This window comes from Tursiops truncatus, chromosome 9 (genome assembly GCF_011762595.2).
Source record: "Tursiops truncatus isolate mTurTru1 chromosome 9, mTurTru1.mat.Y, whole genome shotgun sequence".
In the NCBI taxonomy this organism is placed as follows: domain Eukaryota; kingdom Metazoa; phylum Chordata; class Mammalia; order Artiodactyla; family Delphinidae; genus Tursiops; species Tursiops truncatus.
Window position 1 is genome coordinate 52,754,201 of NC_047042.1, and position 26,699 is coordinate 52,780,899.

Here is a 26,699-nt window from a genome sequence, read left to right on the forward strand (position 1 = left end):
TTATTACGATATTTAACTTTTTGGAAATCCTATGAAGTAGGTATCACTTACTGCTTAAAGAGGTTGAGTAGATTTTTAGATCTAGGGTTAGAGCCTAGTCTGATTCCAAGATTTCTTTTACTCATAGTCAATTCAATACACTTCTTCCCACTGGGCTGATTATTACAAAACAAAAGGGATTTTACCACAAATAAAAAAAGAAAGAAAAGGGGAAAAATCTAGCACAGAATAATAATTCCAAACGAAAGGAATAAATGTAAGTTTACATACTTCAACCGTTAATTGGCTTGTATTTAATAATTCCACTTTGAGAACAAGCTCATTATATTAGCTAGGTATGTGTTTTACAGTTCTTCTTGGGGTATAAGTCAGAGAGCTGTATTATTGAGCTAAAAATTCTAATGGTTATTGACTGAGATGACTTTATGGCTAAGCTGAAGATATAGTTCACTTTTTACAAAACAGATGAGACTTCATTTCTGTTTTCTGTCTAAAATTGAGTTAAACTCGCTTAAAAAATATTGAGGACTTTACTCTCTGCACTGGAACAGATATAACACTACTTGTTAAGAAAAATCTTGGCTGTGTTTTTCAGTGTTCCTCCAACCTACTCCTTAAACAGAAGCCCATCTCCACATTGAGATGAACTTAATTTTGTTTCTTTCACAGGACCAAACACAGGGGTATGTCTTTAAACTGTAAATGAAATGACTATATTCATACTTACAAAGAACACCTCAAATTTATGTTTATCAAAAGAAGACTTCACTATGCACTGATTGTTCTGCCCAGAATTACTTTCTAAGTAATGCATAAAACCACATATATTTATACCCTGGCATAATTTCTTTGGTTCTCCCATAGAATTACCTTTATGAAAGCCATTGCTACAGTTGCTCTAAAGATTCAGGCTTGGTGAAAAATCTTTTAGAAGAAAAAAGGTTATCAAATTTGTAGGCATATTGTTGTTCCTAACATTCCTTTATTATCCTTTTAATGTCCATGAGATCAGTAGAGATGGCTCCTCTTTCATTTTTAATATTAGTAATTTGTGTCTTCTGTCTCTCTCTTTTTTTAAGTTAGCTTGGTTAGAGTGTATCAATTTTACTGATCTTTTTCAGGAACCAGAATTAGGTTTTACTGACTTTATCACTTTCCTGTTTTTAATTTCATTGGTTTCTGCTCTAATTTTTAAATGTATTTTCTTTTGTTTACTTTGGATTTACTTCGCTCTTTTTTCTGTAGTTTTCTAAGGTGGAAGCTTACATTATTGGTTTTAGATCTTTCTTCTAATATAACATTCAATGCTTTAATTTTTTTTCTAAGACCTATTTTGGTTGCAGCCCACAAATTTTGATAAATCATATTTTCTTTTAACTTAGGTCAAATATTTTAATTTTTTTCTTTGAGACTTCCTTCTTTGATTCATACTATTTAGAAATATCTTGTTTAATCTCCAATTATTTGGGGGGGGGTGTTCCAGTATCTTCCCATTATTGATCTCTACTTTAATTTCATTTTCATCTGAGAGCATATTTTGGGTGATTTCTATTCTTTTATAGTTTGATAAGTTGTGTTTTATGACTAGAATATGGTCTATCTTGGTGAAAATTCCATGTGAGCTTGAAAAGAGTATGTATTCTGATACTGTTTGATGAAGTATTCTATAGACGGCAGTTGAACCTGACAGTATTAAGTTCAACCACGTTCTTAACTGCTTTTCTCCCTGTTCAATATATCAATTACTGATAGATAAGTGTTAGTATCTCCAAGTATAATAGTGGGTTATCTATTTCTCCTTGAAGTTCTAACAGATTTTGTCTCACGTATTTTGATGCTCTGGTGTTAGGCACATACACATGAAGTTTTGTTATGTCCCTTGGTGCTTTGATCTCTTTATCATTATGTAATGCCTCTCTTTATCCCTGATAATTTTCCTAGATTTACAGGCAGCTTTGTCTAAAATTAATATAGTTACTCTAGCTTTCTTTTGATTAGTGTTAGCATAGCATCTATTTCTCCATCACTTTACTTTTAAAGTGTCTTTATATTTAAAGTGGGTTTCTTCCAAACAAAATATATTTGGGCCTCTCTCTCTTTTACTTAATGAACTCTGACAGTCTCTATCTTTTAATTGATGAATTCAGAACATTAACATTTAAAGTGATTATCGATATAGTTGGATTAATATCTACCATAGTTGTGAGTCTTTTCTATTCACTGCTCTTGTTTTTATTCTTAACATTTTTATTACAGTATAACTGCTTTACAATTTTGTGTTAGTTTCTGCTGTATAACAAAGGGAATCAACTATATGTATACATATATCCTCATATCCCCTCCCTCTTGTGCATCACTCCCACGGTCCCTATCCCACCTCTCTCGGTGGTCACAAAGTACCAAGCTGATCTCTCTGGGCTATGCAGCTGCTTCCCACTAGCTATCTATTATACGTTTGGTAGTGTACATATGTCAATGCTACTCTTTCATTTCATCCCAGCTTCCCCTTCCCCCTCCCTGTGTCCTCAAGTCCATACTCTACCTCTGTGTCTTTATTCCTGTCCTGCCCCTAGGTTCATCAGAACCTTTTTCTTTTTTTAGATTCCACATATATGTGTTAGCATACGGTATTTGTTTTTCTCTTTCTGACTTACTTCACTCTGTATGACAGACTCTAGGTCCATCCACTTCACTACAAAAACTCAATTTAATTTCTTTTTATGTTTGAGTAACATTCCATTGTATATATGTGCCACATCCTCTTTATCCATTCATCTGTCGATGGACACTCAGGTTGACTTCCATGTCCTGCCTTTTGTAAATAGTGCTGCAGTGAACATGACTCTTTTTGAATTATGGTTTTCTCAGGGTATATGCCCAGTAGTGGGATTGCTGGGTCATACGGTAGTTCTATTTACAGTTTTTAAGGAACCTCCATACTGTTCTCCATAGTAACAAGTCTGTAACATAGTAACAAGCTGTAATAAGTTACATTCCCATTAACAGTGCAAGAGGGTTCCCTTTTCTCCACACCCTCTCCAGCATGGATTGTTTGTAGATTTTTTGATGATGGCCATTCTGACCAGCGTGAGATGATACCTCATTGTAGTTTTCATTTACATTTCTCTACTGATTAGTGATGTTGAGCACCCTTTCATGTGTTTGTTGGCAATCTGTATATCTTCTATGGAGAAATGTCAATATAGGCCTTCCGCCCACTTTTGGATTGGGTTATTTGTTTGCTTGATATTGAGCTTCATGAGCTGCTTATATATTTTGGAGATAAATGCTTTGTCAGTTGCTTCGTTTGCAAATATTTTCTCCCATTCTGAGGGCTGTCTTTTCGTCTTGTTTCTGGTTTCCTTGGCTGTGCAAAAGCTTTTAAGTTTCATTAGGTCCCCTTTGTTTGTTTTGGTTTTTATTTCCATTTCTCTAGGAGGTGGGTCAAAAAGGAACTTCCTGTGATTTATGTCATAGAGTGTTCTATGTTTTCCTCTAAGAGGTTTATAGTGTCTAGACTGGCATTTAGGTTTTTAATCCATTTTGAGTTTATTTTTGTGTATGGTGTTAGGAAATGTTCTAATTTCATTTTTTTACAGTAGCTGTTCAGTTTTCCCACCACCACTTATTGAAGAGGCTGTCTTTTCTCCATTGTATATTCTTGCCTCCTGTGTCAAAGATAAGGTGACCATATGTGTGTGGTTTATCTCTGGGCTTTCTATCCTGTTCCACTGATCTATATTTCTGTTTTTGTGCCAGTACCATACTATCTTGATTACTGTAGCTTTGTAGTATAGCCTGAAGTCAGGGAGCCTGATTCCTCCAGCTCTGTTATGCTCAAAATTGTTTTGGCTCTTTGGGGTCTTTTGTATTTCCATACAAATTGTGAAATTTTTTGTTTTAGTTCTGTGAACAATGCCATTGGTAGCTTGACAGAGATTGCATTGAATCTGTAGATTGCTTTGGGTAGCAGAGTCATTTTCACAATGTTGATTCTTCCAATCCAAGAACATGGTATATCTCTCCATCTGTTTGGATCATCTTTAATTTCTTTCACCAGTGCCTTATAGTTTTCTGCATACAGGTCTTTTGTCTTCTTAGGAAAGTTTATTCCTAGGTATTTTATTTGTTTGGTTGTAATGGTAAATGGGAGTGTTTCCTTAATTTCTCTTTCAGATTTTTCATCATTAGTGTATAGGAATACAAGAGATTTCTGTGCATTAATTTTGTATCCTGCTATTTTACCAAATTCATTGATTAGCTCTAGTAGTTTTCTTGTAGCATGTTTAGGATTCTCTATGTATACTATCATGTCATCTGCAAACAGTGACAGTTTTACTTTTTCTTCTCTGATTTGGATTTCTTTTATTTCTTTTTCTTCTTTGATTGCTGTGGCTAAAACTTTTAAAACTATGTTGAATAATAGTGGTGAGAGTGGGCAACCTTGTCTTGTTCCTGATCTTAGTGGAAATGGTTTCAGTGTTTCACCATTGAGAACGATGCTGGCTGTGGGTTGGTCATATAAGCCCTCTATTATGTTGAGGTAGGTTCCCTCTATGTCAACTTTCTGGTGGGTTTTTACCATAAATCGGTGTTGAATTTTGCCGAAAGCTTTTTCTGTATCTACTGAGATGATCATAGGGTTTTTCTCCTTCAGTTTGTTAATATGGTGTATCACATTGATTGATTTGCATATACTGAAGAATTATCAAGTGGATAAACCCCATTTGATCACGGTGTATGATCCGTTTAAATTGATGTTGGATTCTGTTTGCTCATATTTGGTTGAGGATTTTTGCATCTATGTTCATCAGTGATATTGGCCTGTAGTTTTCTTTTTTTTGTGACGTCTTTGTCTTGTATTGGTATCAGAGTGATGGTGGCTTGTAGAATGAGTTTGGGAGTGTTCCTCCCTCTGCTATATTTTGGAAGAGTTTGAGAAGGATAGGTGTTAGCTCTTCTCTAAACGTTTGATAGAATTCACCTGTGAAGCCATCTGGTCCTGAACTTTAGTTTGCTGGAAGATTCTTAATGATGGTTTCAATTTCATTGCTTGTGATTTGTCTGTTCATATTTTCTATTCTTCCTGGTTCAGTCTTTGAAGATTGTACTTTTCTAAGAATTTGTCCATTTCTTCCAGGTTGTCCGTTTTATTAGCATATAGTTGATTGCAGTAATGTCTCATGATCCTTGGTATTTCTGCAGTGTCGGTTGTTACCTCTCCTTTTTCATTTCTAATTCTGCTGATTTGAGTCTTCTTCCTTTTTTTCTTGATGAGTCTGGCTAACGGTTTTTCAATTTTGTTTATCTTTTCAAAGAACCAGCTTTTAGTTTTATTGATCTTTGCTATTGTTTCCTTCATTTCTTTTTCATTTATTTCTGAACTGATCTTTATGATTTCCTTCCTTCTGCTAACTTTGGGGTTTTTCTCTTCTTTTTTCTCTTATTGCTTTAGGTGTAAGGTTAATTTGTTTATTTGAGATTTTTCTAGTTTCTTGATCTATGATTGTATTGTATAAACTTCCCTCTTAGAACTGCTTTTGCTGCATCCCAAAGGTTTTGGGTCATCATGTTTTCATTGTCATTTGTTTCTAGGTATTTTTGGATTTCCTCTTTGATTTCTTCAGTGATCTCTTGGGTATTTAGTAGCATATTGTTTAGCCTCCATGTGTTTGTACTTTTCACACTTTTTTTCCCGTAATTGATATTTAGTCTCAGCATTGTGATTGGAAAAGTTACTTGATAGGATTTCAATTTTCCTAAATTTACCGAGGCTTGATTTGTCACCCAAGATATGATCTATCCTCGAAAATGTTCCATGAGCACTTGAGAAGAAAGTGTATTCTGTTTTTTTTGGATGCAATGTCCTATAAATATCAATTAAGACTATCTGGTATAATGTGTCATTTATAGCTGTGTTTCCTCATTTGTTTTCATTTTGGATGATCTGTCCATTGGTGAAAGTGGGGTGTTAAAGTCTCCTACAATTATTGTGTTACTGTCGACTTCCTATTTTATGGCTGTTAGCATTTGCCTTATGTATTGAGGTGCTCCTATGTTGGGTGCATAAATATTTACAATTGTTATACCTTCTTCTTGGATTGATCCCTTGATCATTATGTAGTGTTCTTCTTTGTCCCTTGTAATAGTCTTTATTTTGAAGTCTGTTTTGTCTGATATGAGTTTTGCTACTCCAGCTTTATGTTGATATCCATTTGCATGGAATATCTTTTTCCATCCCCTCACTTTCAGCCTGTATGTGTCCCTAGGTATGAAGTGGGTCTCTTGTAGACAGCATATATATGGGTCTTGTTGTTGTATCCATTCAGCCAGTCTGTGCCTTTTGGTAAGAGCATTTAATCCATTTACATTTAAGGTAATTATCAATATGTATGTTCCGATTACCATTTTCATAGTTTCATTTCATTTTCATAGTTTCATTTTCATAGTTTCATAGGGTTTTTAATTGTAGGTCTTTTCCTTCTCTTGTGTTTTCTGCCTAGAGAAGTTCCTTTAGCATTTGTTGTAAAGCTGGTTTTGTGGTGCTGAATTCTGTTAGCTTTTGCTTGTCTGTAAAGATTTTATTCTCCATTGAATCCTAATGAGACCCTTGTTGAGTAATCTTGGTTGTAGTTTTTTCCCCTTTCATCCTTTTAAATATGTCATGCCACTTCCTACTCTCCTTCAGAATTTCTGCTGAAAGATCAGCTGTTAACATTATGGGGATTCCCTTGTACATTTTTTTGTTGCTTTTCCCCTGCTGCTTTTAATATTTTTTCTTTGTCTAATATTTGACAGTTTGATTAATATTTGTCTTGGCATGTTTCTACTTGGATTTATCCTGTATGGGACTCTCTGTGTTTCCTGGACTTGACTGACTATTTCCTTTCCCATATTAGGGATATTTTCAATTATAATCTCTTCAAATATCTTCTCAGACCCTTTGTTTTTCTCTTCTTCTGGGACCCCTATAATTCAAATGTTGGTGCATTTAATTTTGTCCCAGAGGTCTCTGAGACTGTCCTCAATTCTTTTTATAACGTTTCATCATTATAAAATGAAACGATGAAGAGGAAAGTCTAAAAGTTTGTGAAAAGAAGGATTAAGAGCCAAAATGACATATAACTTTTCAACAGCAACACTAAAGGCTAAAACCCAGTTGAAAAATAAATAAAATGTGAGCACAGAATAAACGCATTTATATTTACTGACAGACAAGGGCTCCCAAATTTTACCTTGTGTGTATTCTTCCTTAGGAAGCTTTGGGAAAATAGTTTCCACCAAAAGGAGGAATAAAATAAGATATAGGAAATCATGAGATCAAGGAAACAAGGACTACAGCCTAAGAGAGAAACAAAAGCATTCATAGGATGATGATAAAGAGAAGTGCCAAAAGAACAGCTGTGCAGCAGGTCTGGAAGGCAACCAGGTAACACTGGAGCAGAAAGACCCAGGACTTCACCAGAAGAGGGAGGGGCTGGACAAGGACTGATCTATTATTTCATTTATCTGATGTTTTGAATTTGATGTCTGAATCAGACTTTTTTCTTATGTACGGTAAATAGTTCAGAGATGAATTAGAAATAGGCAGTGGTTTTAAAAAATTGAGCAAATATAAAAATAAGGTAGTTTCTAACTCCAGGAAAAAATAGGTATACAAGAAAGAAAATATAATTATAAAGTAATCACAGTACCTTATGAGGGTCACATAAAAAAAAAACTACAAGTCACAGTGACATAAATTCTGATCATTGACTTAACACAATAAAATACAAATCCCTATGGACTGACAAGATATAAGTGAAAACATATGAAGGCAGAATAATGTGTATAGTATAATCACATTTTATGTTTATGTTTTATACAAGAGTTTATGACTTGATAATAAGTATTTAGAAACTTATCTAAAAAGATAAGGACCAAATTGTAATTAAATGCTATTACTTAACATTCCATACTTATATATTCCTTAATTTTTAATATAAACAAGTATCTAAGCATTCCTTTTAAGAATTAATTTTGTATAAAATATAGATCCAGGGCTTCCCTGGTGGCACAGTGGTTGAGAATCTGCCTGCTGATGCAGGGGACGCAGGTTCATGCCCCGGTCCAGGAAGATCCCACATGCCACGGAGTGCTGGGCCTGTGAGCCATGGCCGCTGAGCCTGTGCGTCCGGAGCCTGTGCTCCGCAACAGGAGAGGCCACAGCAGTGAGAGGCCTGCATATCGCAAAAAAAAAAAAAATATATATATATAGATAGATAGATAGATAGATAGATCTAAAATGTAATTTAACTTTTACACAGTATTTCAGTTTATGTGCATCATAATTTAGCCACTTTATTTTCATTGTATGTTTAGATTGCTTCTGGTATTTTTCTATTTTAAATATCTTCATGTATAAATCTTTGGAATTAATGTGATTATTTTTCTAGAATACATGCCAGATGGAATTGTTCATAGGAAAAATTCACATTTTAAGTCTTTGATAAGTAATCCAAAGCTGAACATCAAAAAATTGAGACAATTTATATCCCCACAAGCAATGTTTAACCGTATCTATTATCTCACATCTTGTCAACACTGGGTAGTATTCTTTTTTCATATTTGACACCATTTTTTTGAAAAACTCTTCAAGTTTGTATTTATATGATTACAAGTGAGGTAGACCATGTGTTCATATGTTGTAAGTCATTGACAGTCTTCTGAATGTACCCCTCTCCTTTCCTCTCCTTGTCACTGCTGTAAATATTTCAGTCATATCTCTTGGGCTCTTAGGCTCCCATCTGACGGCAGAGCCAAGCTCTCTTCCTTGTGTTCCAACCCTTAAACTGCTTCTAGGTTTTTTCTTCTAAATCACAAATCTGATAATATCATTTGCTTGCTTAAAAGCCCATGAAGACTAGCAATTTCCCATAGAGTAAAGTCTAAAATTCTTCAAGTGGAACACTACTTCAGCATTAATATGGGCTCAAGTATTTTCTTAAATTATAAAAATGTGTTTTCATGACAGGTTTTGCTCAATAATTATAAAGAACTTGGGATTAGAGAGCTAATTTTGCTCATTATAGTATTCACTCTAACTACCTAAGAAGTGATTAAGGAGTGACATCACCAAGATGGTGACATAGGTGATTGCTGACTTTGTTCCCCCTCAGGAGAAGAACAACTAATAACTATTCAAGAATAAGACATCACTGAGAAAATCCTACAACACAGGGGTGAGGCTAAAGTACCCCTTGCACCACAGAGACCAAGACACTAAATCAGAAGGTGAGAGAAGAAGTTACACATTGATTGCATTGTCCCTCCCCCAGGCCAGTGCAGCATCACATGGAGAGGTCTCCCTTCAGCCTCCAGTTTCTCCAATGAGCAAAGAAAACCCAGGGCAGACAACCAATCCCTACCCCCAGCATTGTGGGTCACTTTGTGGGAGCCCCTACTCTGATCTTGCCCCAGATTGCAAGGGAATCTTCAGGGCTCAACCATGGGGACAGAGAATTGGGGTGAGGGGTCTTAACGACACTCGGATCTTGGCAGACTGAGTTCAGACCTACAGTGCCCAAGTAGTAATCCCAACCAGCAACAAAGTGAAAAGATAACCTATGAAAGGGGAAAAATATTATCGTTATATATCTGATAAAGGGTTAATATCCAAAATATATAAAGAACTCATACAACTCAGTACAAAAACAAATAACTCAACACCTACCATAATTATCACTTCATGATATATGTAAATAAATTGGGAATATGCCAAAAATCACTGAATTGTACATTTTTAAACAATTAAAATGGTAAATTAAAAAAATCATCATGCTGTAACCTGAAACCTACATGGTGATATATGTCAATTATATCTCAATAAAGGAAAAAAGAAGTGATTAGTCAATGATGGTAGAATATATTGACAAAGGACAGAGTAGCAGGGTCAGTATGGTGTGCTGGTATATCAACTCTGGAAAAATCAAATGAAACATATAAAGCCCTATTTGTAGTGTGTGTGGATCTCCCATCATGGCTGATTTCAATCTACCAGTGGCTTAAGAACCAGCTCACAAATTTTTTGAATATTAAACAGTTGGCTCTGGAGAGCCAGTGTAGCCTGACTCCAACCACCACTGACAGTGCCAATAGGGTATTATCTGGAGAAGTGGCAACATTCTAACTTGAGTTAGAATGCAAAGGAAAGATCCTACAGAAGAGATGACATTGAGCTAAGACACAAATGAAAAGAGGAATCAGAAAGTTGAAAGTCATCTGAAAAAACAGCTCTGGAAGAAAGAGATATGGCAAACACACTAAGGCAGGAAATCACTTAGCACATCTGAAAAACAGAAAGAACAAGAACATATATTTTTAATTTATTTTTCAGTTGGGAGCTCACCTTGAGATCAAAAGGTCTCTTAGCCAGGGTGAAAGCAGTATTTTAGAAGAGGTGAATTATGATTCAGAAGCTAAGATCAGTTTTGGTTCTTTTGTACTTCTTTGCTAATAGAGTTTCCAATTACTGCTGGGTAATTCTTGGGGGAGGGTGGTGGCGCAGATATAGAAATATAAAATCTACCAGAAACCTGGGTTTATGGAATACAAAATACAGCAGGAAATAAGTATTATTCTATTTTACCAACATTTATGGTTCTCAGTGTTCATTCTAGACACTCTAGTCTATATTTCTTCTTCAATCTTGCCAAGCCTACAAATTAACTATACTTTTAAATCCTGTTGCCATATTAAGATGACTAGTAGCTTAAATATACTATGCTGAAATGTATCATTGGGCAGTCTTTGGATAAAATATAAATCAAATTGTAGGAACAAAGCAAGAATAACTGGATTAAATTCAATTATCAGCTTTGGGAATGTTTTCCCTTTGGCGTCAAGATGACAAAAGATAATTCTGTTTTGTTTATTTTATCTTGAGCAGGTAGAGATGGGGAGAATCCAAAATAACATTTTAAGAATGAATCAGTTGGAGTTCAAATCCAGGCTTGAGAAGTGAACAGCTCCTCCAGAGTGAAAATAAATTCTATTGTGAAGCAAACGAAGATTAGGAGGATTAAGTGTCACATGTGGAGGATCTGAAAGTGGATTTGTTTTTTATTATTGAAGGTATTTTTATGGGTTAATTGTACGGGGATCCGGTTCATTTGTTTTTTCTAAGCTGAGATGAGCCAGTATGTCTCTGGGGCAGGAGAGACTTGTGCTGCTTGTGAGGATGTGTATTATTTGTTTCAATATTATGCATTAGCAGCTAATAGTCCCAAGAAAGGGATTATGACTTGGTAGTCTCAGAAGTAATTAATTGTTACTGACATGTTAGCTATATTAATAGTTACAGTACTCTCTTTATCCAATACAACTCTCTTTATTGTAATTTGTATACATGTTCAAATTGCTTTAGTAATAATGCTCAACATTTACACAGAATTTTTAAAAGTTCAAGGCAATAGCTAAAACAATCGAGTTATTTCCAAAAACATGAGTTAGGTATAGAATGTGGCTGTCAAAACTGGAAATTCAATTTTTCCTTGTTGAAGAAACAGAAAAAAATCAGCTTTGTTACTGATAAACTTTTTCTACAAGAAACATATCTCAAGTTTTATTAAATTATAGAAAACATTATTAAATGTCCAATGGAATTACTTTAAAGCTATGAATCCCAGATTATTTTACTTTATTATTTAAAATTATATATTAGCTTACTTCTCTAGAATTACAATAAATCTGTAAATAATACAAGCTTTGCAATAAAATAAACATAGGACTGCAATTTAGATACAAGGTAACACAAAAGCTTTAGAAATCACTTATTAAAATGAAGGATCCTGAGTAATTATAAATGAGAGGAGGTAGAGAGGTAATGCAGGTTACCCTGTTTCTAGTTCTAAACTATTCATTAATGAGTAATAGAATTAATTCCATGTGAATTTGGATTCACTTCTAAGTGTACCAAAAGAGCACATTGTTGGAAGTTCAGCACAAGAGGCCAGATATTTACTCTGAATCCACATGGAAAATAAAATTAAGGCAACTGTTCATATTATTTAGGCCAGAAAATACTCTCATCCAAATCCCCAGCAAGAACCAAGTAGAAATATTTAGCTTTGGGATTTGGGGAAAAAAAAAAAAAAAGATTTTGCATATTTTACTTCAGTGCATATTTCCTATTTCTTGTACTTAAAATTCAGTTTCATTTAAAAGGCAAATTGTAAACTCAGCTTCATTTAGAATTCAGGTAATTTTCAAAATATTTTGGGCCCAAATAAATCTTCAGATGGAAGTATTTCAACATTTATCTAAGAAAGCAGTTTTATGAGGTCTATGGCAAATTTAATTATTCCAGTGTTTCCCAAAGTGGGCAGCATGTACAAAATTCTGTACAATATGAATGTGTTGATCGAAAGGAATTTGGAAAACGCTGTTAAATCGGCTTAGCATGAGATCTCAGCTTTTTTTATATCTGGATATAAGTTGTCAGTCTATGTATTAAATCTACTGAAGTATATGTTGAAATACAGCCCCCAGGCATCCCAGACAGAGGGAAGATTATGAGCCAATAAGAGCAGGTGGGAAAGCATAATGAATCTTTTAAGAAACTATAAGGAAATTCTGGGGTTGCAGGAGATAAATCTGGAAATGGATGCCCGAGCCAAACTGTGGACATTTTGAATGACAGACTAAGTAATTCAGAGTTTTTTAAAAGTCAGTCAGCCACTCCAAGGAGGGGAGTGATAGAATAAATATGGTAGTTCGGGAGGATCAATCTGGCTGAAAATGGATAGGTTGGTGTGGAGAAGGGAAAATACTGGAGGCAGGGAGTCCAGTTAGAAGGCCCTAGCAAAAAATCAGGAGTGATATTAAACATGAATGGTGAAAAGAGAATGCAAAAGGAAGAATGAGAACAAGGTCTATTGCAAGAGAAGAATGGGAGGAATGAGGGACAGTTTCAAAGATTTTTAAAGAGCTCTCCAAGAGAGTGATGATGACTTTAGTAATCACAGCAAATCTTTTGCAGCTTCTCTGGGTTATGCTTGATACAGGCTCCCATGCCTTGATATAGGTTTTCTACCATAATGGACTTTCCATTCTTGGTTAACATAGCTAACTTATAATTCATTCTTTAGGACTTCTAGCTCACCTGTCATCTTTTCATTCTTAAATAATTTTTATGTGTTCTCTTAGTATCCTAGATATACAAATTCTACAATATTTAAATCAATGTATTTTACAGATTGATTAGGTAGATTACAGGTTCCCCAGTCAGATTACAGGCTCCCTGAAATTAGGGATTAAATTTGTCCACTTTCAACAGCCAGCACAGTAGCACATAGTGGAAACTCAATCACTGTTTGAACAAGGAGTATGCCTAGGAATCTTAGAATGTTAGTAAGCACAGTAGCACATAGTGGAAACTCAACCACTGTTTGAACAACGAGTATGCCTAGGAATCTTAGAGTGTTAGTAAGCCTAAAGAAAGACAGAAATGGGCAAATAGATGGAATATAAAGATTGAGGAAAGGTAGTTTTATCAACATGTTGGAAAGCCAATGGAAATAAGATTGAGGAAAGTGATAAAAAGGGAAATTGATGAGGCAGAATTGCAGAGTGAAAGGCAGACTGTAGAGAGTGGAGAATTCACCCTCTGGTAGTCCAATACTTTCTACTGTTTTCAAAAGAGGCCTCATACCCCTCCATTTCCTCACCTCAGTTCCTTGTGTTTCCACTTTCAAGAATTCCATCCCATCTTGAGCTTCTTTTTCAACATTTACACATGCACACTTAAAGCACAGGTCAAATGTCACTATCCCCTGAGACATTCTGTGGTCACTTATTTCTCTGAATCTCCAGAGTGACTTTTTTTTAATATGCAGCCTGAAGCACTCCTACATAAAATTCACGTTAGGTGATACTTTTGGGAAGTTTGCCGTTATAGACATATTCTATCTAATAAATGACAAAAGGATGATAGAATTAGAATCATCATTTTACAACTCCAAATGAAGTAATAGGTTTAAGCAAATGATCATCTATGGATACAAGAACTATTAGTGGAAAAAGGTTGGTGGGGTACTTAATGATGGATGGATCAAGGCAATAGTATCTGAACCCACTGATCAAACTTCAAGTCATAAAAAGAAAGAAAACTAGACATCATACACCTCCTTATGGAAAGACACAACACACCCTCTAATATATTTTTACCAAGAAAAAAATGTTAACCTGCATTTGACCAGATTTTATCTGTAACAGCAAGTTTAAAGGAAATATAGAAGACAGAAAACGTGCAAAGACAACACTGGGTTGTATTCAGTAAAATCTCAAATTTGTGAAACAATACAGTTTTTCAACAAATAAATTGCAAGGAGTAAAATTTAAAGAGGGAGTGAAAAACCCATAGTTTAAATATATATTAAAAGAAACTTAAAGATGTGTCAACCAAAAGTGTGATAGGTTTGGATCCTGATTTCAACAAACCCAAATTTATAAATCATTTATTAGACAAATGAGAAAACAAGACCACCCACTGATACCAAGATACTGTTAATTTTTAGCTATGATGATGGCTATGTTGTTTAAGCATCATTATTCATCCTGAAATACTTTCAGATGAAATGATACAATGTTTGGAATTTGCTTCAAAATAATGCACGGTGGTAGCAGGGGTGGGGAAGTGAGTGGTGGTGCTATAAATGAAACAAGACTGATTGCTATTGGAGTTGGATAGTAGCCACATAGTTCATTTTTATTTATGATTGAAAAATTCTATTTTGTGTCATTTCAAAATACAAGCTCCTGTGCTCCATCTTAGAACTATTGAATTAGAATATCTAAAGGAGAATCTGGAAATCTGCATTATTAACAGGTTGCGAAGTGATGATTATGCACACTGAGATTTGGGAATCATAGTCCTAAACAATTCATCCCATTGTTCTTGCTCTTGTCAGAGACATCCAGTCAATTATATATGCATGCTGTATCTTTAAAGTTAGAAATTGTGTCTTGCATCTCCCAAAGCCATATATTTTATATGTGCTCAATAAATATTAGTGATGCTAGTCAAAACCTTTATTGCTGTTCACTCTGAATAAACATTCTAGGTCTAGAATATACGAGACTTACTCATATATTCAAAGATATTAGGAGTGTGCACCTTCTCAGCTCTTAGCAATAATCCTCTGGCCATGTGGAATTTCTTTCTTAGTGGTATTTAACACTCCTAATTCCTAAAAGGCTAGTATTCTCATACCTCATGCGGCAAGGATAAAATTTAACAGATGAGAACAATAGCCTCCTCTTTCACAGACAGATAGAAATAGAGAATCTTAGCTTCCATGTGTAGAAAAAGAAAATGAAATGTGAAGTGTTTATACCTGCCATTACCCCTCAACTTTGCCTTTGTCAAGATTTTCTTTGTGTGCGATGGTTCATTTATTAAGTAATCACTTTGACCCTCCTAAGAGGGTATTCTTGGGAAAATGTAACCTTATATTGAAAATTTTTTCCCCAAAGACTTAGTATTCCCTATACCTTGGAACTCTTGAAAGAACTCTATGATAGATTCTGTCCCAGTACTAGTCCAGTGTTCTAGTTCTCGCACTAAGTAGCTAGGTGGTTTTGAATCTGGCCTTATTTTTAATGGGTCCTGGTTCCCCCACATACATAACTCTAAAATAAATGTCGATCTACCCTTGGATCATCTGTAAGTTAACCTACAGTTTTACATTCCTTCTAGGAAAAAGTATTTCACCCAATATTTAAACAGAAAACACAACCTTCAAGAAAAAAAAGGTATAAAATGGTTTTACCTCAGCATCTTAGACAAGGATAAATAAGGCCAGTTGCATATATTGTGTTCTGAAGGTATAAATCCAGGAATATGAAGGCTATTTCCCACTTCGACTTACCTGCTTATGAGCATGATCATAAGAATTAATATGATTGTCAAACTCCTGGTGTTTGTGGTACTGCTTGTCACATAATTCACAGTAAAAGTTTGCCTTTACATCTTCCAGGGCCTTTGCTGCGGACTTCTCCTTTTCTGGAAAATCCTTAAAAAAAAAGGCAAAAATGTTGGTTACATTTCTCTCTAATAGCATAATCAGATCTCATATTAATCAAGTTGGTATTTAATTTTACTGTGACTAAAAGGATATGGTTAGTCACATTACATTTCAGAAATTCATGGCACTGTGGAAGCAACTTTCAGCTTAGCCTTATCCCTAACTTATCAATAAACACACAATGACTTATTATAAAGGAGCCCTCAGCTGCAGTATGGTCATTACTCATTCTTCTTCTTGTCATCCATTTCCAGGTGTGGTTCTGCTGGAATACTCATCCCCATTTCCTCTGCCTATCCAATAGCCCATCTGAAACACTGTAAGACCTCTCCACGACAATATTTTATTGGGGCACTGATTGCATTGTTTTGTATTGTTCACCTACTGCTCACTTTTAGCCTCCCTGAGATCATGTGTTGGGACTTACTATTCTCTCTGCACACAGTGCCTTTCCCACCTTATTAAATTGGTGAGCTTCTACTCCTTTCCCAATACCCAGCTCTTTGCCCCCTCTGGGAATCATTTTCCATGACATTTCAAGGAGGAGAAAGCCTCCATTATGTTGCTTATTACTAAACACATCTATGATCATCCCTACTTTGTCTTTTTCATGGACATTTCTTTCTTTGATATTACCCCTTACATTTTTTGGATTCTACACAATTCCATCTTCGGCCAACTGAATTATCCACTCTACACACTCTCCCTGAGTGACCCCATTCATACTATAGTTAGAGCCTTATTTATCCTTAATCTCTACCTCCAGCCTAAGCTTCTCCCACAAGCATCAGCTCCTACTAGACATTGCCAATGAGTGTACTGCACAGTTTTCAAAATTATTACGCTTACAATTTTGACTATGCTCTATCTCAAACAGAACTTTGGCCATATCATCCTCCTGCTTAAAATCCACCTGAATTCTCTCATTGCCTATAGGATAATAGTGACAAATGCTTATTGAGCACAAACAATGTGCCAGGTATTAGGTTAAGTATGTGAATTATCTGATTTGTTCCTCACAACGACCCTATAAAAATAAGTTCTATTTTAATCTACAATTTACACATGCATCAACCAGCACTCAGAGAGATCACACACTTGTGGTCCCTGAGTTACCAAGTGCAGAAAGGATTTGAATTCAAATAACCAAGGCCTACCTCCTTTGTTAGTAAACAGCTGTGCTTTACCATCTCCCTTTAAGGCCAATCCCCTTAATATACCATACAAGCTCCTCCCTACCTCATCAGTGTCATTTATATCAATCCATGCTCCCATGTTACCCTCTTTAATTCTATTAGCAGACATGCCACATGATATTAAAAGATTTGTTTTCATGTCTATGGCTCCCATAAATCTTTTGAAGGCAGGAGCTGTTTTATTCATTTTTGTGTCCACGGTGCCAAACGTATTGTCTAGCCCAGAATAGGTGCTTATTTAATATGCATTACATAAATTAATAGATAATGCTGGCTTACATATTCATGCTTCGTATCATTCTGTAAGTTCTTCTCTATTATCCCAAGGCCTAAATAAAAGAATGACTGGCACTTAGAGGATACCAAATAAATATGCATAAAGAATGGGTGAACAAAATAAAGAATGGATTTCAGCTTTGTTTCTCCAAAATGACTAACCTTCTATAAAAAGAACTTAGGCCATAAACCTAAATCATAGGGCTATCACTACCCAGACAAGAAAGCAAACACAGGGAATTTAGGCAGATTCTACAGGGTTGGGAGAAGTGATGGGGCAATTAATTCAGACATGGAACATAATGATTCAAGCCCAAATGTAAGTGTCTAAAACACATGGCAAGAAGCAGAAAGGAAGTAACATTAACAAAGATCAAACTAGACAAAATATCTGGATTGCCTATCTAAGAGAGTTGACGTAGAAATGTGGTTACATTCTAGGCCGATGAGGCAAATAAAAGCTACTTGACAGGATGTATCCAGTAATGAGAATGTGGATACCGATTTCAAGACAAAAACCCAGTTGCTCAACGAATGGAGATAATATAGTCACTTGATAACTGAGGGAGCAGTATAGCATTGAGGTAGAGCACATCTTTTGATGCAGTACACTTAGAATCAGGGGAAACCATTATTTTTCATCCAGTCTTTCTCACTAGAAATTTGTTATGCCCTTTCTCAGTATAATTGCAGGGATTGGATTGGAACAGGGACTACTTTGGTTTACCCATAGTTCTTACTTTATGATGACCCAGGAACAACAGACTCAGAAAACTGGCCATGTGCCTTGGATATTGAGCAACTCTGCCTCAGCTATGTTAACTGGGAGTGGAGTAGGGGTGGCGACTGAGAATTCAGGGTGAATCTGTAGCTAAAAATGTGCTTTCTAATTATTCCAGATTTTGGAGAGGATTTTGTGACAATAGCTCAATGGCCAGGAGTGGAGCTTTTCCAGTTACTCTTGGCATCTATATCTAAACAATTTTTATCTCTAAAACTCCCTTTAATTATGATATTATAATATATGACTCTCAATGAAAAATGTTATGAGAGTTCTACCAACATTTTAGTCATATACCATCTCCTACAAATGTTTACATTTTACAAAGCCATCAGATTAAATTACATGCCCCGTTTCTTGCTTCATTTTTCTTGCCGGGAAATAGTGCTGATATACCCGTTTCTCTTCCCTATAAGGGACTAATGATATTCCCACAGCATATCCTAGTCCCCTTATTAAGAGAGGAAGGATGCACAGGTGGGATATAAATGCCATGAGCAAAACATACAGAGTTCACAATCCAGTGTGTCCCTCAAAGCCAGAAGTAAAAGCATAGACCCAACAGCAGTGACTAGGGAATAGAAATGGGGAAACTGAGGCCTGAGAGTAGAAATATCAGGCAGAGGAGACTACAAGCCGAGTTGGGTAAGGATAGACGAATCAGAGAGGAAAAGAAAGACAAAAATCCTTAAGAATTTTTGGCGAAACTTGAAAACTGAGATTAGAGCTGGAGCTGACTTTTAGTAAAAGAACTATAACTCAGTGGTCCATGGTATTACTCAGCATAAGGTAGACCTGCTCTGAAGTGTCAAAGTGGACGACCTGTGGAGATGGAGCTGAGTTGGCCCATCTCTGTGTGCCAGGAGGCTGGAGGGTAAGGTCTCAGACTAGTAGGGGAGGAATCATGTAGTCTATCTAATTCTACCATTTAGCAGAAGAGGCAACTGATGTTTAGCAATTTCGTGATTTGAATAAAATCAGCTAACAGTAAAGCAGGGGTGCACTTTCCATTGTATCACGCTGCCCCATCCACTCAATCATTCATCCGTTCATTTAACCACACATTCATCGCACTATTATCAAGCACTTAAACAGTCAAGAACCTCTTGTTAAGCAACCTGTAATCGTCAGTTTCTTACTAGGTCTCTACCTCAGAGTTTTACAGTCTAGCATGGGATAATTACATATGAACAGGTAAACACTGTAAATTGCAATACAGTGATAATCATAAGTTGTTATAGAATTTACCTAGTTCATACTAGTTAAGAATAATTTGAAGAAAAAGTCAGATTTTTTTCTCTCTCTCTCTTCTTCACACATAGCATTAGATACGCTGTAAGTTCTCAGCATTTCTTGCCTTTTTGTTTAATGACAAGATACTTTTACTGGTCAAATAGCTTTGAAGGCAAATTAAGGTGAGATTTACTCTCTGAAATAATTACAGTCTTTAAATATATTGAGATATGGAGTAAACATGAAAGGAGTAAATAGCCACCTATTCTCAGTATCAGTAAATTTTTAAAATTAAAAGTGAATAAAATTTATAATAATACATTAGACATATAACATTTGATGTATAGCTGTATCATTGATTTGCTAGTCATACAAATTTCCCTTCTCACAGTTTGCCTAGAAGAGGAGATTTCGGAAGCTTATTTAATAGAAAAAATAACATTTATGAAATAAAAGAAAACTTCTTGTTAAGCATTCTCAATGATCCATTAAATGTTGAAAATGAATTATAAATTGAATATGAGTTATCTTAATAAGTCATTTTTAAAACATTAGGCATTGCCAGTGGGCAATTATGTTGCAGTTCAGTAAGAATTCCATAGTAATTAATTACTTTTCATAATTAACATTTTGGGTGCAAAGAGAGTAAATATACTTTTTCACACTAAGAATTTTACATTCATGCATATAACAAGTGTATCTGTAAAGTGGCAAGTATTCTGACTACAGTAATGTGTTTAGTTAGAAATATGTATGTTTGCTACCAAATTATTTTTATTATTGTAATGATGCTTACACACTAAAATCCATTGCTCTCTCTTTGTAAAATAGAAATCTGCCAAGCACTTCACGTTTGTTAACTCAATCTTCACAACGACTTTACTAAGTATCATCTCTTATTATCCCGTATAAAGACATGGAAGACAAGGCACAAACACATCTAGAAACTCACTCAATGTTGAAGAGCAGAGACTGGATTCAGACTCAGATCTGCCTGTCTTCAGAGCTATTAATCACCAGGCTCGTGGCTGCCCTAATTAGCCTTTATCCAGATGCTGCATAATTCTGCGCTGTCTCTGCTAACTGTTTTGGTAGATTTGGAATGATACAGAGCCCCTTGCTCCCAGAGAGAGTAAGAGGACTAATTATAATTTTAAAAATCTATAAAGCTCTTGAAGCTGAGAGATGGGCGCTAGGAAAATACAAGGTGGTAGTCCTGTTCTGCTGGTTGTGAATATGTGCCTTGATTATTGAAAAGAAAGAGAAGAAATCAATTGCTGTTCTTCGTATCTCCCTGATGGCAATACCAGCTCGGAGCTTTGAGAACTGAATTCACATTCTTTGCATGAAACTTCACATTTGACCTTTCACTGTTATGTGTAAGAGATTGCTTTAAGAATTCTGACATTCTCTAACCTGTTCTGTTACACAGGCCCCCAGATAAAATCTTGTCTCAAAGATAGTGAATTCTCCTCCTCCTTTGATCAAGTGGCTGTCGCTGATTCAAAAAATCTCTTTTGGTCCCCATTGTCCCCTTGCACCTCTGTAATAGATTGGGTAATGGGAAACTTGATTTAGATGGGTTTCTTCATGTATTTGTTTTATTTTTGTGATGGAGAAAAAAAAATAGTGTTTGAAGACTGACTAAATTGAATCTCAGCCTCTTTCTTACAGCAGTTTAAACTTTAAATTTTCAGTTTTCTCAGGATAAATTAAAGGGAGTAGTGGGTAGCTTGAAGCAATCCTTGTTGTGAGTATAAAATGAGATCAGTCTCATGGAAGCACTTAGTACAGTGTATGCTAAAAGTAGGTACTTGATGTTTGGATATTTTGTGTGTATGTGTCTTTGTGTTATATGTATGGGTATAGTTGTATCCATATGACACTAAGATTTTTTTAAAAAATAATACAATTCTCCTATGAGTCTATAAAGCAACTTTCATTTTCTGATGAAAATTTGAGCAAGTGATAGGAATCCTTATTCTCTTCAACCCACCGTCTCATATGAAAGCACAATCCTTGATAGAAAATCAAATTTGGTTTCCATAAATAGGATTTTCAGATGTTTTTATCTCACAATTTGTTGTTTTTCTTTTGGGTTTTTTTTGGTTTTTTGTTTTTGTTTTTGTTTTTGTTTTTTGCGGTACGCGGGCCTCTCACTGCTGTGGCCTCTCCCGTTGCGGAGCACAGGCTCCGGATGCACAGGCTCAGCGGCCATGGCTCACGGGCCCAGCCACTCGGCGGCATGTGGGATCTTCCCGGACCGGGGCACGAACCCGTGTCCCCTGCATCGGCAGGCGGACTCTCAACCACTGCGCCACCAGGGAAGCCCTCACAATTTGTTTTTAATTTTTGGACTGTTTAGAAATCCCACACACAGTCAAGAGAGCACTGGATGCCCTTAATTAACATTAATATTACTAATATTGATTTCCCTAAAGATGTGACGGGCTTCTTTTATATGGTCTTTGCATTCTATAGCATCTAGCATGTTACTTGTTACTTAGAAGAAACTCAGTAAGTATTTGTTGAATAAGTTAAATTAATGAATAAAAACCAGAGAATGCTTTTCCCACTAAGTAATAGATAGCTTGGCTCACTGTGGCAATGTTAAGTTATATCATGGGGAATTAAACTGCTGAAATGATGGCAGAATAAACAGATGAGTATGATTCTAAGTATATGGAACTTTTGGAACAATCTTTTAAAAAAATACGGACTCTGAGGTCTAAGGAGCTTACTGAAGAATTAGCCTAAAGTAATAGAGGGTGGTAACTGCATACAGATTCACAATCAGAACTACAGATTATTGATTTCCAATGTTCCTCCTGTCTTACCATAATCAATAGTTCTCCTTAAAATTTGTTGAGAATCAAGTGTTGGTTTCCCAGACTTGAACTGGACACGACCAAAGTTAGACCTTTCCAGCAATGCCCAGGTAGGTATAATGTCAGCCACTGCCTGGATTTGAAAAAGAGCTTTTCCCCTCTTATTAGTGATTCATTCAAGCTGCCCAGATGAGAAGATGAATACAACCACATTAAATATGTGAACTTATCACTGGGTGGCATGCTTTGTGAACATCTCAGCATCGTTTCTAATTTGGAAAGAATGATGAATTTCTGACTTACTGGCAAGATGCCAGAGTAATGATTTCATTTCTGTTCATGAAGCAACAATTAAATATTTAAAGTTTGCTTGTATAACTGCTTATTTTGGAGAAGATTCCCAATTGGCTGCATTTGAACAGAGGTTATTTTTGAAAAACACATGCATATCTGTTAAAACCATTGTTCATCAGTATTCTACACCACCAACTTCATCTTCCTCAGCATAAATTAATATACAGTTCCTCTACCAGAAAAACACATAAGTATATAATGCAGTCCCAGGTGTACCCTAAAAAATCATAACACTAGCTATTGCTTTATTACCTAACTACGCATGTCTGCCATAAAGGAAAAAAGGCGCACATATAATTTCCATATTGCTTACCAGTGGGATACAGATGCTGCATTGCACAAGTTCATAAAGGTTATGGATTGGTTTTCAGAGTATTTTTAACAACTAATGAAACAGTAAAATACATGCAAACCAATGAGATTTACTGGACACTGTGTAGTATGAGCCCATCAAGATGCAAGGACTACCAGTCTCTTACACAGAACATCCCAGCCCTCACCAGTAAAAACAGGCAATATTTTTGGGTGGGAGACAAAAAGAGAGTACATGAAAATATATGTAAATTTACCCAGGGTCAAGGACAAGGTCGAATCCATTAAATAGCAGTCCCTGGCCTAGAGTTCATGCCCAATAAACGTCCATTAATGAATTCATGAATGAATAAATGTAGTGAGTGAAGGAATGAATACATTTAATTTCTTTCTGACCTTTTTCCTGTTTAGTTATTGTGCTAAAGGGGAGAGAACTGGAAAACCTGAAATGAGTATGGTGATGTTAAAACCCATACACTTGTACACTTCAAAGAGTGAACCCTAATGTGGAATATAGACTTCAGCTAATAATAACACATCAATTTCAGTTCATCAATTGTAACACACTCACCCACCACACTAATATAAAATGTTAATAATAAGGGAAACTATATATAAAATTACGGGAGAGTATACAGGAACTCTTTGTATTTCCTGATCTATATTGCTATGAACCTAAAAATACTCTTAAAAAATACTCCAGTATTTAGAAAATAAAAGTGTACAACGAAATCACATTTTTATAATCCTACCTTCACTGAACTCAAAGAAAAGCAATGCATGATGTAAAAATAATCTAATCCATGTTATGTAATGTACATGGCTGAGCTCCAGGGGTGGGGCCAGATGACAAGGAGGGCTCCTTTGTATGGAGAGATCTTGAGATCCCCAATTCCGTTCTGTCATTTTCCATGAGAGAGAACAACGCTCAGCAATCCTTGAGAAAAGCAGGACTACTGACAGACCATATTTATAATCATTAGATCCACTGGAAATTCACGGGTAAAATTTCTATATTTGAAAGAAAGATTTTAGAATGAGTCTATGCTGTGGGTGTGTAAAATATGATAAGAAAATGAGTTTTCTTCCCCCAGACTGACAATAGTGTCCCATTTATAAAGGTAGTAATTACCACTCCATCAATTCAGCCCACAGATATGTATAACTGTAATGAATACAGACATATTGCATTCATCTAAATTGAATACATTTAAATGAATACATCTATTGTGCATTAGACAGGAAGTACTTTCATTTACCCATTACTCCTGCTGCAACTATTTATTTTAAAAATGCAATTAATAGTGTCTGACATTTCATTTTCTAATATAGGAGAAATCAATAAAAAATGTCAGCTAACTAAGTTTTCTGGAAAGTTGCTAGTGACACCTGCTGAATTACAAACCATTTTTTAAAAATTCAACATCTGTAACAGCTATCTAGGGGAGAAACTGTCATTAAGAGATGCTGACCTAGACATTGCTTCACTTTCGCATGGGAATTCACGGCAAATATGCTCCCTTCAAAAAGATTCAGGTGATTGTTAAGTGACTTCCTGTTCTAAGGCCTTCTCAGGTTGCTCTGGAATTCATCTGTACAATTCTAAAAAGCCGTGTTTCTGTTCTACACGTGCTAAAACAGGCCTAGAAACTCCTAAAATGATGTGCTAAATAGTATAAAGACAAAGTTTTTGCTTTTAAAAAAGGACACACAAACCAGAAAAATGCCCAAACTCCAAGGACATTCTTTCTGTTTTTTCTGAACATTTGCTATCTTGTTGGATTAAAAAGTCTGCTACATTTGGTTTACTTGTTCTATAACTAGAGATGTTTAAAAAGTGACTGTGCTCACAAAGGCACTTCATTATTTCAAACTGGCTGCTCCAGGGTTCTATCTATTGAAATTCTAATAGGTAATTTACTTTCAAACTTAGAGAAAACCAGCAATTGTGAAAGAAGTATGCTATACAGAGGCTTTGTGTCTCAAATCTTGAAATATTAACTTCAAGCTGGGAAAATGTGTCAAAGTAAAGGAAATCTATTAAAATGCTAGTTTTCTTTGAGAGGAAGGCATTCACAAGGGCTAAAGGAAATGCTATAAACAACATTACATTCATTTCAAGATCATGAAATGATGTACAAAACTTGGGGCTCGGGGGCTTCTGGGAAGATGGTGGAAGAGTAAGACGCGGAGATCACCTTCCTCCCCACAGATACACCAGAAATACATCTACACATGGAACAACTCCTACAGAACACCTACTGAACGCTGGCAGAAGACCTCAGACCTCCCAAAAGGCAAGAAACTCCTCAGGTACCTGGGTAGGGCAAAAGAAAAAAGAATAAACACAGACAAAAAGATAGGGACAGGACCTGCACCAGTGGGAGGGAGCCGTGAAGGAGGAAAGGTTTCCACACACTAGGGAGCCCCTTCGCGGGTGGAGACTGCGGGTGGCGGAGGGGGAAGCTTCGGAGCCGCGGAGGAGTGCACAGCAACAGGGGTGCGGAGGGCAAAGCGGGGAGATTCCTGCACAGAGAATCAGGGCCGACCAGCACTCACCAGCCCGAGAGGCTTGTCTGCTCACCCGCCAGGGCAGGCGGGGCTGGAAGCTGAGGCTCGGGCTTTGGTCAGAGCACAGGGAGAGGACAGGGGTTGGCGGAGTGAACACAGCCTGCAGGAGTTAGTGCACCACGGCTAGCCGGGAGAGAGTCCAGGGAAAAGTCTGGACCCGCCGAAGAGGCAAGAGACTTTTTCTTCCCTCTTTGTTTCCTGGTGCGCGAGGAGAGGGGATTAAGAGCGCTGTTTAAGGGAGCTCCAGAGACGGGCGCGAGCCGCGGCTAAAAGCACAGACCCCAGAGATGGGCATGACACGCTTAAGGCTGCTGCTGCTGCCGCCACCAAGAAGCCTCTGTGCGAGCACAGGTCACTATCCACACTCCCCTTCCAGGGAGCCTGTCCAGCCCGCCACTGCCAGGGTCCTGGGATCCAGGGACAACTCCCCCGGGAGAACGCACGACGCGCCTCAGGCTGGTGCAACGTCACGCTGGCCTCTGCCGCCGCAGGCCCGCCCAGCACTCCGTGCCCCTCCATCCCACCCCCCACCCCGGCCTGAGTGAGCCAGAGCCCCCGCCATCAGCGGCTCCTTTAAGCCCGACCTGTCTGAGCAAAGAACAGACGCCCTCCAGCGACCTGCACGCAGAGGCGGGGCCAAATCCAAAGCTGAGACCCTGGCAGCTGTGAGAACAAAGAAGAGAAAGGGAAATCTCTCCCAGCAACCTCAGAAGCAGCGGATTAAAGCTCCACAATCAACTCGATGTACCCTGCATCTGTGAAATACATGAATAGACAACGAATCATCTCAAATTAAGGAGGTGGACTTTGAGAGCAAGATTTATGATTTTTTCCCCTTTTCCTCTTTTTGTGAGTGTGTATGTGGATTATTCTGTGTGAGATTTTGTCTGTATAGCTTTGCTTCCACCATTTGCCCTGGGTTCTATCAGTCCGTTTTTTCATTGTTTTCTTTTAAAATTTTTTTCTTAATAATTATTTTTTTATTTTAATAACTTTATTTTATTTGACTTTATCTTCTTTCTTTCTTTTCTTTCCTTCCTTCCTACCTTCCTTCCTTCCTTCCTTCCCTCCTTTAGATAACGAA

General features: G+C 36.6%; 1 protein-coding gene across 1 annotated transcript in view; it reads right to left on the bottom strand.

Annotated features, from left to right (window-relative positions):
- ZNF804B (zinc finger protein 804B) overlaps window positions 1-26,699 on the bottom strand; it is a 447,143-nt gene that overhangs the window by 67,518 nt on the left and 352,926 nt on the right. Inside the window, exon 2 of the mRNA XM_073809743.1 lies at window positions 15,909-16,052. The gene's annotated coding sequence lies outside the window, so the exon portion shown is untranslated. The remainder of the gene's footprint in view (window positions 1-15,908; window positions 16,053-26,699) is intronic.